This window comes from Sminthopsis crassicaudata, chromosome 2, assembly GCF_048593235.1.
Source record: "Sminthopsis crassicaudata isolate SCR6 chromosome 2, ASM4859323v1, whole genome shotgun sequence".
NCBI lineage: Eukaryota > Metazoa > Chordata > Mammalia > Dasyuromorphia > Dasyuridae > Sminthopsis > Sminthopsis crassicaudata.
The window spans coordinates 559734399-559748727 of record NC_133618.1 but is presented as its reverse complement, the minus strand read 5'-3'; positions in this window follow the sequence as shown (position 1 = coordinate 559748727).

Below are 14329 nucleotides of genomic sequence, written 5' to 3'. Positions count from 1 at the left end.
CCCATGAGGCACAGTGTCCCCTGTAAATGAATTTACAGGTCCCATTGATAAATAAAAGGTTTATTGTAGGAATTTGGAAGTAAAGTTCAGTTAGAAAGATGCCAGGGCCAAAGGTTGCCGCTGGGCAGGCAGGAACCCTTACATGGCTGGAAGGATACCATGTGTTGGCGGGGAGGGCTCCTGCAAAGAGAGTGCTCTGGCTCAATTTTTTTATACCTAGAAGATGATGGGCAGTACCCCCAAGTTCTTGGCGGGCTTTTCAGTTAGCTCAGATCAGGTGAGGGCTGGGGGAAGCTGAGCTGATAGTGGGGGCTGGGCCAGGATATTCAAAGGGTGCTTTTGACCAGGATTTGTAAATCAAGATCAGCCATGGGCAGTCAAAGAGGAATCTTGAAGGGACCTCAACCCCCATCACATTTAGAGGTGTTTAAGGAATAAACAACTTAACTTTAGTTTCCTTATAAGTTTGTTTGTGTTATTTGTATGTAGGTTCAGCTTTTCATTGACTGTGCTATTTTGCAATGAAGACTTCATGCTGGCAAGAATTATGTTTTTTTGGTTTCTTTGTCTAGCACTAAACACAGTGTCATATGCAAATGAGTATCTAGAAAATGCTTTTAGATAAAGCTAATTCATGTATACCAACCTTTCCCCTTGTTCAATCTATTTCTCCATTTTATAGATGGAAAATCAGATAAAAGATGAAAACTGATTAAGTCATAAAAATCCTGAGCCCAAGTATTTTTTTCCATTCAGGATTTTAATTCCCAGTGAGTAAAACATTCTTTATTTTCATTAGCTTACAGAAGGGTGGTTAACATTTCTGTGATTCTTAACTATACCTGAACAAAAGTTTTCATCCCATTCTAGATAATCTGCTATTCCTCTATTCTAAAGATCTGCATTATATCAATGTCAAATTTTAGCACAGAGCTTTAATCAGTATAACTTACTATAACCCAAAGTCAGTGAATTTCTCTGCATTCTTCAGTTTCTCAGATGGCAGGACCTATAGGAATGTTATAATTATATACTTGTGGTACAGATATTGTGACTGGCTATTACAACAGTGCTGTCAATTGATTACTTCCTACTGAGAGTCTCTGTATTCTTCTTCCCATGATTCTTGAGTTACAAGAAGATCATCAATGTGGTGATCATTCCCTGAGCAGACAACATTTGAAAGGGAAGCAAAAATATTTTTGTTGACTACCAAAAAAGAAAATTCAAGAAGGTTTTCCCCTACCAACCATAACCTATTGTAAAATGCCAACTGACCTAGTAATATGTACTTCCCTTTCTGAAACGCTAATGTTTGAAAGATAAGTTTGAAAAATCAAATGTAACTTATAAATACAATGCTGTTATGTTCTCCACTAGACTTAGTTTCCAGAATTTCAGATTTTCAGACAAAGAAACTAGTAAATCATTTTAGTATTTTTGCTCTTGGAAAAAAATGGGGAGAAATGGAGAAAAAATCACTATAGTGATTGCAAATCTCAATCCTGTACCAAAGTCTGAAATTTTGAGGAAGAAAAACAAGGCAAATAGAACTTGGAGTGAAAGGATATGAGCTGGAATCCCAGTTTTACTGCCCTTAACTTCAATGAACATCAGTTTACTAATTTCTGAAATGGGATATTTAACTATTGAGGTCCCTTCCAGATCTTCACTTATGATCTTAAGATCTGAAAGTATCTATAATGGAAGACCACTTAATAACCAGTATCTTCTACTAAATCTTTTTTTTCTTTTTCTTTTTTCTTTTTCTTTTTTTTTAGGCTGGGGTTAAGTGACTTGCCCAGGGTCACATAGCTAGGAAGTGTTAAGTGTCTGAGATCAGATTTGAACTTGGATCCTCCTGAATTCAAGGCTGGTGCTCTATCCACTGCACCACCTAGCTGCCCCAACAATGACTAAATCTTGAGACTTTTCCTATTCTTGGCAGACCCTTTTACCATTTTAGATATATCAACTTTAAAAGATCCACATTTCACTGAAGTTTTATTTTTTTTTTTTATATCCATTCCTTGATACTTGAGGTTTTCTTCACTCAGAAGTTTCTCTGTATCTGCTAGAACATCAAGTTTTATCACTTTCCACAAGGAAAAGAAAGGTGTCTCTTTGTTGAATTATTTCTATTAGTATGGTGAATTCTTCTTTTTCCCTTTTTAGGAATCGACTTTAAAAAAGAAAGAAAAGGTTATTCTAATGCAATACCTGCTCCCTGAAAAAGCAAGGTGAATAATGAGAAGAGAAAATTGGCAGAAGAGAATGTAATGGTCATGTAGAATGCAATAGTTTTATTGTGAGAAAGATTCCTGTGATTGATGGAAAGTATCTGTGACTTGATGATGTGAACATTAAATATCAGCCAGATGTAATCTTTATTTTTTTTTTATTTTCCCTGATATAGTTTTTATTTAACAATCTAAAAATAGTCCACAACCAAATGGATTTCTTTCCATTTTTGTTCATTTAGAAGAAAAAGAGGAAAACAATTTCATTACACCTTATTTTTGTGTGCTTAAATTATTTTCTGTATTTCTCTTAACAAGTAAGACAATTCTGTGTATTCTAGTCCCTTGGGATTTGTTTATGCAGCTAGGAAATTGCCATTTAAAACTCATCCACTTCAAACCATGCTTATTTTGTGAGATTTAAATACAGTATTTTCCATCGTTACATGTTATAATTATGTCACCACATACTATATAATTCAAATTAGATGATGATTGTATGCCATATATTAACATTAATTGTATAATGAGACAAAACCATATGTTTATGTATGGTTATAATTATCATTTTTAATCCTGGAAAATATGTAGCATAAACTCTTAAAAGACAATGAACAGAAAAGATAAAATTTGTTAAAATTCACATTTTCATTTTAGGGTTTATGATCATTTTGAGAAAAAAGGGAATGATTCCTTTAATGTAGCTTACAAGTAAGGAAGAAAAATGAGTTCTGTCCTCTATTTCTGAAGAAGCTATCAAAATTTTGTTTTGATTTGGACCTGAAATTTAATTCATTTTGGACACTCCTGGAGAAGAAATTATTTCCACTGAGGTAAATTGGCAGTTCATCAGTAATTTATATGTTATTTGGGCTCTGAGAGATTTTGATTCATCTACAATTCCAATTCCTGTCAGAGACAGAACTTTAATCCAAATTTTCTTGACCCCAAGGTTGGTATTCTTGCCATTATGTCATGCTCCTTCTCAAATATATAGTCCAGTTTTAAAATAAATGAAATTAGCACTCATTATTTTTCAGAAAGATTTTTTTGTCTACTCATGGAAAATAAGCAAGTGACTTTTTCTAAAACTGAGTTTAGTCATTTTAGTTTCTTAAGGTCAGGGCCACAAGTCCTGGGAGTGTCTTGGTAGTTCAAGGTGAGGAATTATTTGCTCAAACTTACATAAATTCAGTAAAGTAGAGAATCTGGAAATAGGATATATTTTCCTAGGGTGCCTTATGCAGCTTGCAGATGGTTGGGAGAATCTACTGCAAAATATTTTTGGTAATGCAGTTATTTCTTATTCAATTGTTAATTTCCTATCCCAGGAAACTATTTTTCATTCTTTGAAGGAATACTTTTGATGATGAGACCAGGATAGGTGATTACTGCAGAATTTTTTTTTATTGCTCCAGCAAATTTTGTAATGCTACATTGGAATAAAAGAAATTACTAAATGCCATGACATATCTCAAGATAATTAACTCAAAGAACACAAAGGAGAAGAAAATATTGACCCAAGTGAACCAATTTTGTCATTTAATTACTCCACTTAATTTTAAGGGGAAAATGAGAAATTAAAAATTAAAATAATACAAACACATAGTCTTATTGTGCTTTTAAAAATGTACATGTTTCTTCTTTTAAGGAAACATTACATATTGCCTACATTTGATTACATAATACCATTTTCTTTAAAGATCTCCTTTTGTGAACTTCTAGATTCAGACTGGATGGTAGCTCTTTCTTTTTCTGTCTGTATATAGGAAGATAATTGCTTTTGTCATTTCATTTGTAATGTTGTCAGATATGATCACATTTTATCTTTTTCTCCACCTTTTGTCTGTGTCTTACTAAAATCTAGTCCTTCTTAACTAATCTGCAGCTATAAAATAGACCTGAAAACAAACCTGTTTCAACTCTATTTTAGTTTTCATTTTAAGATTACATTTCTTGATACTGTCAGTATATATATATAGACACATGCATATAGCGCTTTACATGCCAGCACCTAAAATGATAAAATCATATGCACATGTATATATGTGCTTGTATATGTCTGTACATATACATGTAATAAGGGACTGTATGTACCATGTGATCCAGATCCTACTTCCCATGGTGAAAGACCATATACAATCATTCTGATATATATAAGGCCACTGGACCCAGCTGGCTCTGGAGGAGGAAATGCGCAAGGTGACCTTGCACTACTCTCTCTCCCTCAAACCCAAATTATTTGCATGTCATGGCATTACCTCTTGATGTCTTGGTCCTCTTTGAGAATGAATGACAAACAACAACTACCATGGTGGAAATGCAGAGGATCCTGTTTCCAAGACAATCTTAATGCTGCATATAGAAATTACTTTACTTAATTATTGTGTAGTGGAAAAGTCTTGGCATATGTCTAAATTTTGGAACTAGTTTTCATCTGCTAATTTTGGGATTAGGAGAAGTCTTTTCTGTTGGTTATAAAGCTGGAATTAGAATGAGAAATTCAACCATTACCATTGGTTTGTCTGTCTTAACAGATGTATGACCTTGGTTTGTCTTTGCTGATGGTGTTTGGGGAGGCACAGTGCTGTAAGAAAGGTGAATGTGAAGGTGATTTCACAGTAAATGTGAAAACTGATCTTGGGCATTAGGTTCAAGATTTTTTTTTAAGGTGAATTTATCTGCGGGTTCCAATATGGGATTATTTCTCATCAGAGATTCCACATGAGAAAACAAAGAAAATAGCCAGGGCTCTTGAAAGCTAATTTGTCCCCTGCTCCTTTAAAACACGTTCCCAGAATTGACTAGAGAGTCAATCAAAAAGCTTTCTTCCAAATATATGTTCCAAAGTTTCTCCAAGGAACTTTAGCTTTTCATGATCCTCCCCAAAGAAGACTCCTTTTCTCCATGGAAAATTACATAAGAGGAGATGTGTAGTACATAATTATTTTTATGGTGTCTTCCCATTCCCAATTAGAATGTGCATTTCTTGAGGCAGAGATGATGCTTGTTTTTTCTAATTCTCTTAATTCTAATTCTAATTTTTGTTACAGTTTCAGACACATAATAATGTAGTAAGCACTTAATAAATATGTTGAATTGAATTGAGTTCTGAGTACTGAGATAAACAAAGTAGACAAGGTCTCAAGAAACTTTCTATTTACTGGAAAAATTAGTACAGAAACTAGGATTGGGGAGAAATTGCCAGTTGAATAATTTATTCATGGTTGCTTATTTCATTGATCAGAGACCATAAGTATTAAGTTTAATTTTTTTTAGGATATTAGTGAATAAACTGTTCCCTAGATTTTGTGTATTTATCTCATTATCACTTTTTACTAGTCATCTCAGGTTTCTCTGAAATCATCCGTCATTTCTATACAACAATCCATTATATTCCTCTAACACAATTTGTTCAGCTACTCCCTAAATGATAGATATCTTCTACATTTTCAGCTATTTGCCATTACCAAAGAATTGAATTTTGTATATGCATGTGTTTGTACATATTCTCCTCTTTTTTCCTTTCTTAATCTTTCTTTCCATCTTTTCCTTTTCTTTTTCTTTCCCCTCCCTCTTTTATCAGTATCTCTGGGTTATAGATCTTCTTTTATTGCCAAATTCTGATGATTCTTTTATTGTCAAAGGACATTCACACATTCATGATTTTGGGGGGTGGGTTGGTAGATAGAGAGAACTACTATTAATTATTCCAAACTACTTTTGAGAGTAGCTAAACCAATTTAAGGATATTCCAATGATGCCTTAAAGTTTTTGTCTTATTGCAAACTCTTCAACAATGATCATTTTTGGTAATTTGATAAAGTGTGAGGAAGAACTCAGAATTGCCTTAATTTACTTTCTTCTAATCACTGGTGTTTTGGAACATTTTTTTCAAATAGTTGTTGATAAAAAATTCTTCCTTTAAAAATTGCTTCTTCGAATCCTCTTGCCATTTATCTTTTAGGTGTGATCAAATAGTATATTCAAGAACTCATATACTGCAAGAACTGCAAAGAACTTTAAATATCATTAAAGCCAAGTCTTCATGAAGATAAGGAAACTGAAATTGATATCATCAGCCTCAATTTTCACCAGAATTCATTATATGTATGTTTGTTGTAATAACTTCTTTTATCAATTTTTGATGAAATAATTTCTCCTTTTAGAATTGGAGATGAATGATGGCTGTGCTTATATTTGCCTTATAAAAAATAAATGAGTGTTAAGAAAGTGACAGATTCACTTTCAGCATGCATTGTAAGTTGGACTAGAGAGACCATACGTGAAACAGGTGCTGCAGGGGAGCCTCTTTTCCTGTTTTGACATTTCTTCCTTCCAAATAGAACAGGGATAGTAAAAATAGCCTTATTTATAACAGTCAATATTTCCATTTTAGGGTCCAAGTGACATTATAGAGAGCAATGTGAGCTTAATGCTAATTCATCATTAAACAGATACTGCAAGGAATCTGTTAAATTCCCACAAATGAGTAATTCATGTTTTTATTCTTTAATCTTCCCACTAAAGTGGATCATTATATAATTTATATCAATCATTGTTAGATGGCAGATGGACAACACTGACTAGTGAGAGTTTAATGGCCAGTGACTTAAAGTAGGAGCTACTGCACAGAGAAGATAAAGTCCTAAATTAAAGGAACAAGACAGGATCCAGGGAAGAAGTTGGGAAGGTCATATTCAAGGGAGTAATACTTTAACAGAAACAAAACCAAACTGATTCACCTGGAACAGAATAATGAGAGAATCAAACCAAACTAAAGTAGAAAACTCATCTAGATTTTTCATTGTCACTTTTCTAGTTGTGTTTGATAATCCCATGTGAAGTTTTCTTTGCAAAGATACTGAAGTAGTTTTCCATTTCCTTCTCCAACTCATTTTACAGATAAAAGAAAACTGAGACAAATAGGTAAGTGTCTGGGCAGGGTCACACAACTAGTAAGTTTCTGAAGTCTGATTTGAACTCTGGAAGATAAGTCTTCCTGTCTCCAAGTCAATACTTTATTTACTGTGTTATCCTGCAGCCACTCATATATAAATTTAGGAAACAATAAAAAGGTTAAACCCAGAAAGAAACTAGATAAAGGAAACTAGATAAAGTTGAGTCACTGAAGACCCAGGCTGATAAATGCCAGTCAGTCTATCTGAGCTTCTAAAGCAAATACCAATACATTTGATTTGATAAGCATTTATTAAGTAGATACTGCATACCTGCTCTTGTGCTAGGTGCTGGGGAGATGTAAATACAAGAATATGCCAATCCTTATATAATATATTGCCCCCCCAGCCACCCGATCTCTTGCCGCAAATCTAATGTGTAACTAATAAGTTACATAAGAAATAAGGAAGCTGTAAAGAAAAGAAAGAGATCTGATAACTAGAGAACAAACATGGTCCTGCCCAGAGTATCATCATGCAGTGCTACAAAGAAGTCTTAAACTTTACCAGTTCTCTTTGCATTTCTTCTTATACTTGCTGGGTCTGGGAATACTCCTCTGAGAATAATAATGTTGCAATGACTCCATTTAGACTTTTGTTATTTGCACATCAAAGTGACTTTAGACCATTTATTCTTTCAGGGGTATTCTCTGCTTCATCCATCTCCATCTCAGTCAGGAGTAAGGGAACCCATTTATAATAACAATATTAGCATATTTATAGAGCTTTTGATCTTCAAATCACTTTATAGACATTAGCAAATTAATCTTCCCAGAACCCTTGTGAGGCAGGTAGAGTCATTTTAATAGATGAAGGACTGTTGCTGACAAAGTAAGTGACTTGCCAGAGACTGCTGGGGTTCTGATATCAGAGCCACCAGTAATTTGGTGATTTGCTAAGGAAGAACCCCACATGCTGTCCCTTTCTACTCAAAGGACTGGTTCAAAGGACTGCCAGATGAGATCCAGATGCTAGTGTTAATATTTAATCAAGAGATCCTCCACTCAACACCTACTGCATTGTCAGCACTCTTAGAATATATAATAGATATTAGAATATCTAATAGGTATTATATATAATAGGATATATAGAAGTTTTGATTTGTGTTCAATCTTTAAGGTATAAGAAAGTGAGGAGAAAAAGTAACTATGTGACATAGTTGATAGACAGTAGATAGTGACTTGGAATCAAGAAGAACTGAGTTCAAATCTTTCATTCAATATTTAGTAGTTGTGTTACCCTAAATACACCACTTAACATATCTCAGCCTCAGTTTCCTCCTCCATACTAAGTAATGCCTATCTCACAAGAAGAATTTAAAGTAGAATTTTAAATATTTATGGCCTAAATATTGCTTCCCAATAAAGGCCTTTTGCTAAAGAGAGTGAGTTGAAGAACTCAGAATCACAGAACTTGAGACCATCTAGTCCTACCCATACCAGAACAAAAATCCTCTCTACAACAAATCAAAACTGTGGCCATCTAAATTTGCTAGATGCCCAGAGAGGAAGATTCCCACTTCTTTTTGAGGATGACCATTCCATTTTGAAAAATCTATAATTATGAAGAAGTCTTTCTTGATATTAAGCTTCAGTTTACATAGTAGCAAGTAACAATTAGTAAAGGGCAGAGAGATGTCATGGTAGATAGAATGGTGGGCCTGGAGTCAGGAAGTGTAACTCTGGGCCAGTCACTTAATTCCATTTGCCTTGTTCTCTCATCTGCAAAATGAATTGGAGAAGGAAATGGAAAACCACTCTAGTATCTTTTCTTATCTTTTTTCTTTAAATTATAGCTTTTTATTGATAGAACATATGCATGGGTAATTTTTACAACATTGTCCCTTGCACTCTTTTTTTAAAAATCATAACTTTTTATTGACAGAACATATGCATGGGTAATTTTTTTACAACATTATCCCTTGCACTCACTTCGACTTTTCCCTTCCCTCCCTCCACCCCCTCCCCTAGATGGCAGACAGTCTTATATATGTTAAATATGTTATATTATATCCTAGATACAATATATGTGTGCAGAACTATATAGTTCTCTTGTTGCACAAGAAGAATTTAATTCAGAAGGTAAAAATAACCTGGGAAAAAAAACAAAAATTTCACTCATGTCTGCTCCAACTTTTTCCTTCCCTCCTGCCATCCCCACCCCTAGATGGCAGGCAGTCTTATACATATTAAACAAGTTAAAGTATATCTTAGATATGGTATATGTGTGTGGATCTGTACAGATCTCTTGTTGCACAAGAAAAATTGGATTTTGAAGGTAAAAATAACCTGGGAAGAAAAACAAAAATGCTAGTAGTCTACATGCATTTCCTAGTGTTCCTTCTCTAGGTGTAGCTGATTCTGTCTATCATTGATCAATTGGAACTGAATTGGATCTTCAATTTGTCAAAGATATCCACTTCTATCAGAATACATCCTCATACAGTATTGTTGTTGAAGTGTATAATGATCTCCTGGTTCTTCTCATTTCACTCAGTATCAGTTAATCTACGTCTTTCCAAGCCTCTCTGTATTCTTCCTGTTGGTCATTTCTTACAGAACAATAATATTCCATAAAATTCATATGCCACAATTTATCCATTCTCCAATTGATGGGAATCCATACAATTTCCAGTTTCTAGCCACTACAAAAAGGGCTGCCACAAACATTTTGACACATATAGGTCCCTTTCCCTTCTTTAATATCTCTTTGGGATATAAGCCTAGTAGTAACACTGCTGGCTTAAAGAGTATGCAAAGTTTGATAACTTTTTGAGCATAATTCCAGATTGCTCTCCAGAATGGTTGGATCCATTCACAACTACACCAACAATGCATCAGTGTCCCAGTTTTCCTGTATCCCCTCCAACATTTGTGATTATCTTTTCCTATCACCTTAGCCAATCTGACAGATGTGTAGTGGTATCTCAGAGTTGTCTTAATTTGCATTTCTCTGATCAATAGTGATTTGGAACACCTTTACATATGAGTAGAAATAGTTTCAATTTCATCATCTGAGAATGGTCTGTTCATATCCTTTGACCATTTATCAATTGGAGAATGGCTTGATTTCTTACAAATTAGAGTTAATTCTCTATATATTTTAGAAATGAGGCCTTTATCAGAATCTTTAACTGTAAAAAGTTTTCCCAATTTATTGCTTTCCTTCTAACCTTGTTTGCATTAGTTTTGTTTGTATAAAAGCTTTTTAATTTGATGTGATCAAAATTTCTATTTTGTGGTCAATAATGATCTCTAGTTTTTCTTTGGTCACAAATTCCTTCCTCCTCTACAAGTCTGAGAGGTAAAGTATCCTATGTAACTCTAATTTATTTATAATCTCATTCTTTACGCCTAAATCATGAACCCATTTTGATCTTATCTTGATGTAAGGTGGTAGGTGTGGGTGCATGCCTAGTTTCTACAATACTAATTTCCAGTTTTCCCAGCAGTTTTTGTCAAATAGTGAATTCTTATCCCAAAAGTTGGGATCTTTGGGTTTGTCAAACACTAGATTACTATAGTTATTGACTATTTTGTCCTGTGACCCTAACCTATTTCACCAATTAACTAGTTTATTTATTAGCCAATACCAAATGGTTTTGGTGACTGCTGCTTTATAATATAGTTTTAGATCAGGTACAGCTAGGCCGCCTTCATTTGATTTTTTTTTTTTTTCATTAGTTCCCTTGAAACTCTTGACCTCCAGTATCTTTTCTAAGAAAACCTGTACTAGGGTCCCAAAGATTTTCATGCAACTGAAATAAATGAACAACAACAAAGTGACGACCAGACCAGTAATCTTAGTTTGTATTCTGGGGCAAAACCAAACCAAATGGACTCTTTCTTTGTAACATTCTTTCAGGTATTTGAGGACATCTCTGAAGTTTTCATTATGTCTTTTCTCCAGGTTAACCATTCCTAGTTCTTTTAAATTATCCTCATGTGGAATTAATGCCTTTTACCTTTACCAAATGCCCTTCTCCGAATGTTTTCTGGTTCATTAAGTTCCCCACTTTTTTTTTTTTTAGCATACTACCTAGAATTGAATACAATATTCCAAGTATGGTATAGGCAGGGCAAAGCACAGCAGGCTCATGACTTCACTAGAGATGGTCTCTTTTCATTAAAGCAGCATATGTTTATGTTCATTTTCTTGGTAGCCATATACCATTGAGTCATATAAAGTTTACAGTATACTAAGACCTTAGTCTTTTTCAGATGGCCTTCTCCCTACTGACCCATCATCTATCCTTCCAAACACCCTTTATTCCAAGTTCTGATTCTCTATCTCTTTTCCCTTAGAAAGGAAATGGTAGAGCCATGTACTCCAAGACTCCTTTTTAACAGAGAACTCAACTTAGACTTCTTATTTCTCACCTGGTGGAAATAATTTGGCACTTTGCTGACTCATTGTTGTACCATTCCTTAGAGCAAGGTATCTTTTCCTTTCACTCACACTCATCAGAACTCCAACCCCTTATCCTGTTCTACTTTTCAGAGAGAACAATTTTTTTTTCATTTTAGCTATTCATTGACTACCCACTATGTGAGCTCCTTGAGGATAGGATTATTTTCTTTTTTTGTCTTTATATTTCCAGCTATATCTTGTGTTCCTTCTTTATATCATAAACTTCTTTAGAGAAGGGACAGGGTTTTTTGATATATACATATATATATGTATATATATATATACATATATATATATATTATTTCTAGAGCTCAGCAATATTAGGCACTTAATTCATATCTACTGATAGATTGGTGCTTGAAATTTGTAATTTTAGCTTGAACATGCATGTATCTCAATTATCCTGATTTCCTTCTCAATGTAACTCTTAAGTTTCTCTCTCAGATTTGGTCTTTACAATGTCAAAGTCTTTTTCACACTCCAATAATAAAAACTGGGCAAAGGTTGACTTTGTTAAAACAAACTCCTTATTTAACACCCACATTTAAGGATTAATTTTAATGGGAAGATAAAATAAACTATATTGTGAATTCCAAATAATTATAAAGAAAACTTTTTTCTATGTGTCTTATGCATTGGAGAGTCTTTATTGAGACCAATCATCATTCTTTACTTTGGATAATCATTTTCTATGCTAAGAACATTTTTTTTCATTTAAGCTATTCATTGACTACCTGCTATGTGAGCTCTCTGAAGAAGGAATTTTTTTGTATGTGTGTTTGTATACCCAGCATCTAGCACAATGCCTGTTCCACATAAGGTGCTTAAAATTATTGCTATGTAAAAGATATGGTATGGGTTATTGTAGAGAGCTGGGACTCTGAAAAGATATACTTGAATCAAGGACAGAGCAGGGTGCTTATTGTTAAGCACTTACTCAGTGTGAGATAATGGTTTTCTAAACATATACTTAATGTGATAGTGATGTAATGAGCAGTAGGCACATGCTCAGTTGTTGTAGTGATATAATCATACAGAGGTATTTAAGAGACAGAGTCTTTCTCTCAGGCACAGACACAGACAGAGTCTCTCTCAGATACAGATACAGAGAAGATTAGAAACCTCAAATTGCATTCTCCTGACTCCATCTTTGACCAGCCTTGTGCTGGCCCTCCTGCCTTCATAACATCTCCACCTAAAGACTAAGGCCTGTCCAGAGATCCTCCAGGAGGTTAGCCTGGTTATAGAGTCTGGCACAATGGGATGTTTGAAGTCAGAGGACATAAATTTGAATCACAGCTCTGCCTGTCACTACTACCTGTGTCATCTTGGACAATAACTTAATTTTCCTCATCTATGAAATAAGGGTTTGGAATACATAACTATAAAGATCCTTTCCAATTTTAAAGTTATGATCTTATAATAACAAAAATGAATAAAATTGTAGCATTTTCAAGAAATGTGCAAACTGTTTTTTGAAGCAACTGTCTTCTACCTTATAAAATTCAGATGGAACATTTTAAGGGCCTAGAACCTCTACTATAATTTTTTTCTTTTTTTTTTCTTTTTTTTTTCTTTTTTTTTTCTTTTTTTTTTTTTTTTTGCTGAGGCAATTAACTTAAGTGCCTTGCTCAGGGTCACATAGCTAGTGAGTGTTAAGTGTCTGAGATTTGAACTCAGGTTCTCCTGACTATAGAACTGGTGCTCTATTCTCTGCACCACCTAGCTGGCCTGCTCTAGTTATTTTTCTTATTTTTTTCTCTCTTTTTTTAAAATTGAAAACAAAGTCACTTTATTATAATTTTTTTGACAGTATATATGCATGAGTAATTTTTTTATAACATTATCCCTTGTAATCATTTTTCCAAATTATCCCCTCCCTCCCTCTACTCCCTCCCCTTGATGACAGGCAATCCCATACATTTTACATGTGTTACAGTATAACCTAGATACAATATATGTGTGTAAATCCAATTTTCTTGTTGCACGTTAAATATTAGATTCCGAAAGTATAAGTAACCTGGGTAGATAGACAGTAGTGCTAACAATTTACATTCACTTCCCAGTGTTCCTTCTTTGGGTGTAGTTGTTTCTGTCCATCATTGATCAACTGGAAGTGAGTTACATCTTCTTTATGTTGAAGATATCCACTTCCATCAGAATACATCTTTATACAGCCTTGAAGTGTACAGTGATCTTCTGGTTCTATTCATTTCACTCAGCATCAGTTGGTTTAAGTCTCTCCAGGCCTCTCTGTATTCCTCCTGCTGGTCATTTCTTACAGAGCAATAATATTCCATAACCTTCATATACCATAATTTACCCAGCTGAATAAAAAATTTTAAATTTCATATTAGAATTATAAGCTCACTCAAATCTAACAGGCCTGAGCTTCCAAATTATGGGAACTTGACTGTTCCATGAACTCTGTATATTTTTTACACTAGATACCAGGAACTAGCCATTCCTAGAGATGTTTATGCTCCAGAGAGGAGTGGCTCCCTTCCTGAGCATAGGCAATTAATAAAGAACTGTCAAGATGCAGACGATATGGAACGAGTCAACTAGTGAAGCCCTCCCGTACCCCGCACTTGCACAAATGTATGTGCCAAATCCTTATATAATTTTTTGGCAAAAAGCCTTCTTTGTCTAAAGACATATAAAAAGTCAGCGTCCCATACTATGACAGAGCCTCACCCGTGAAGGAACGCCTTGCACGGG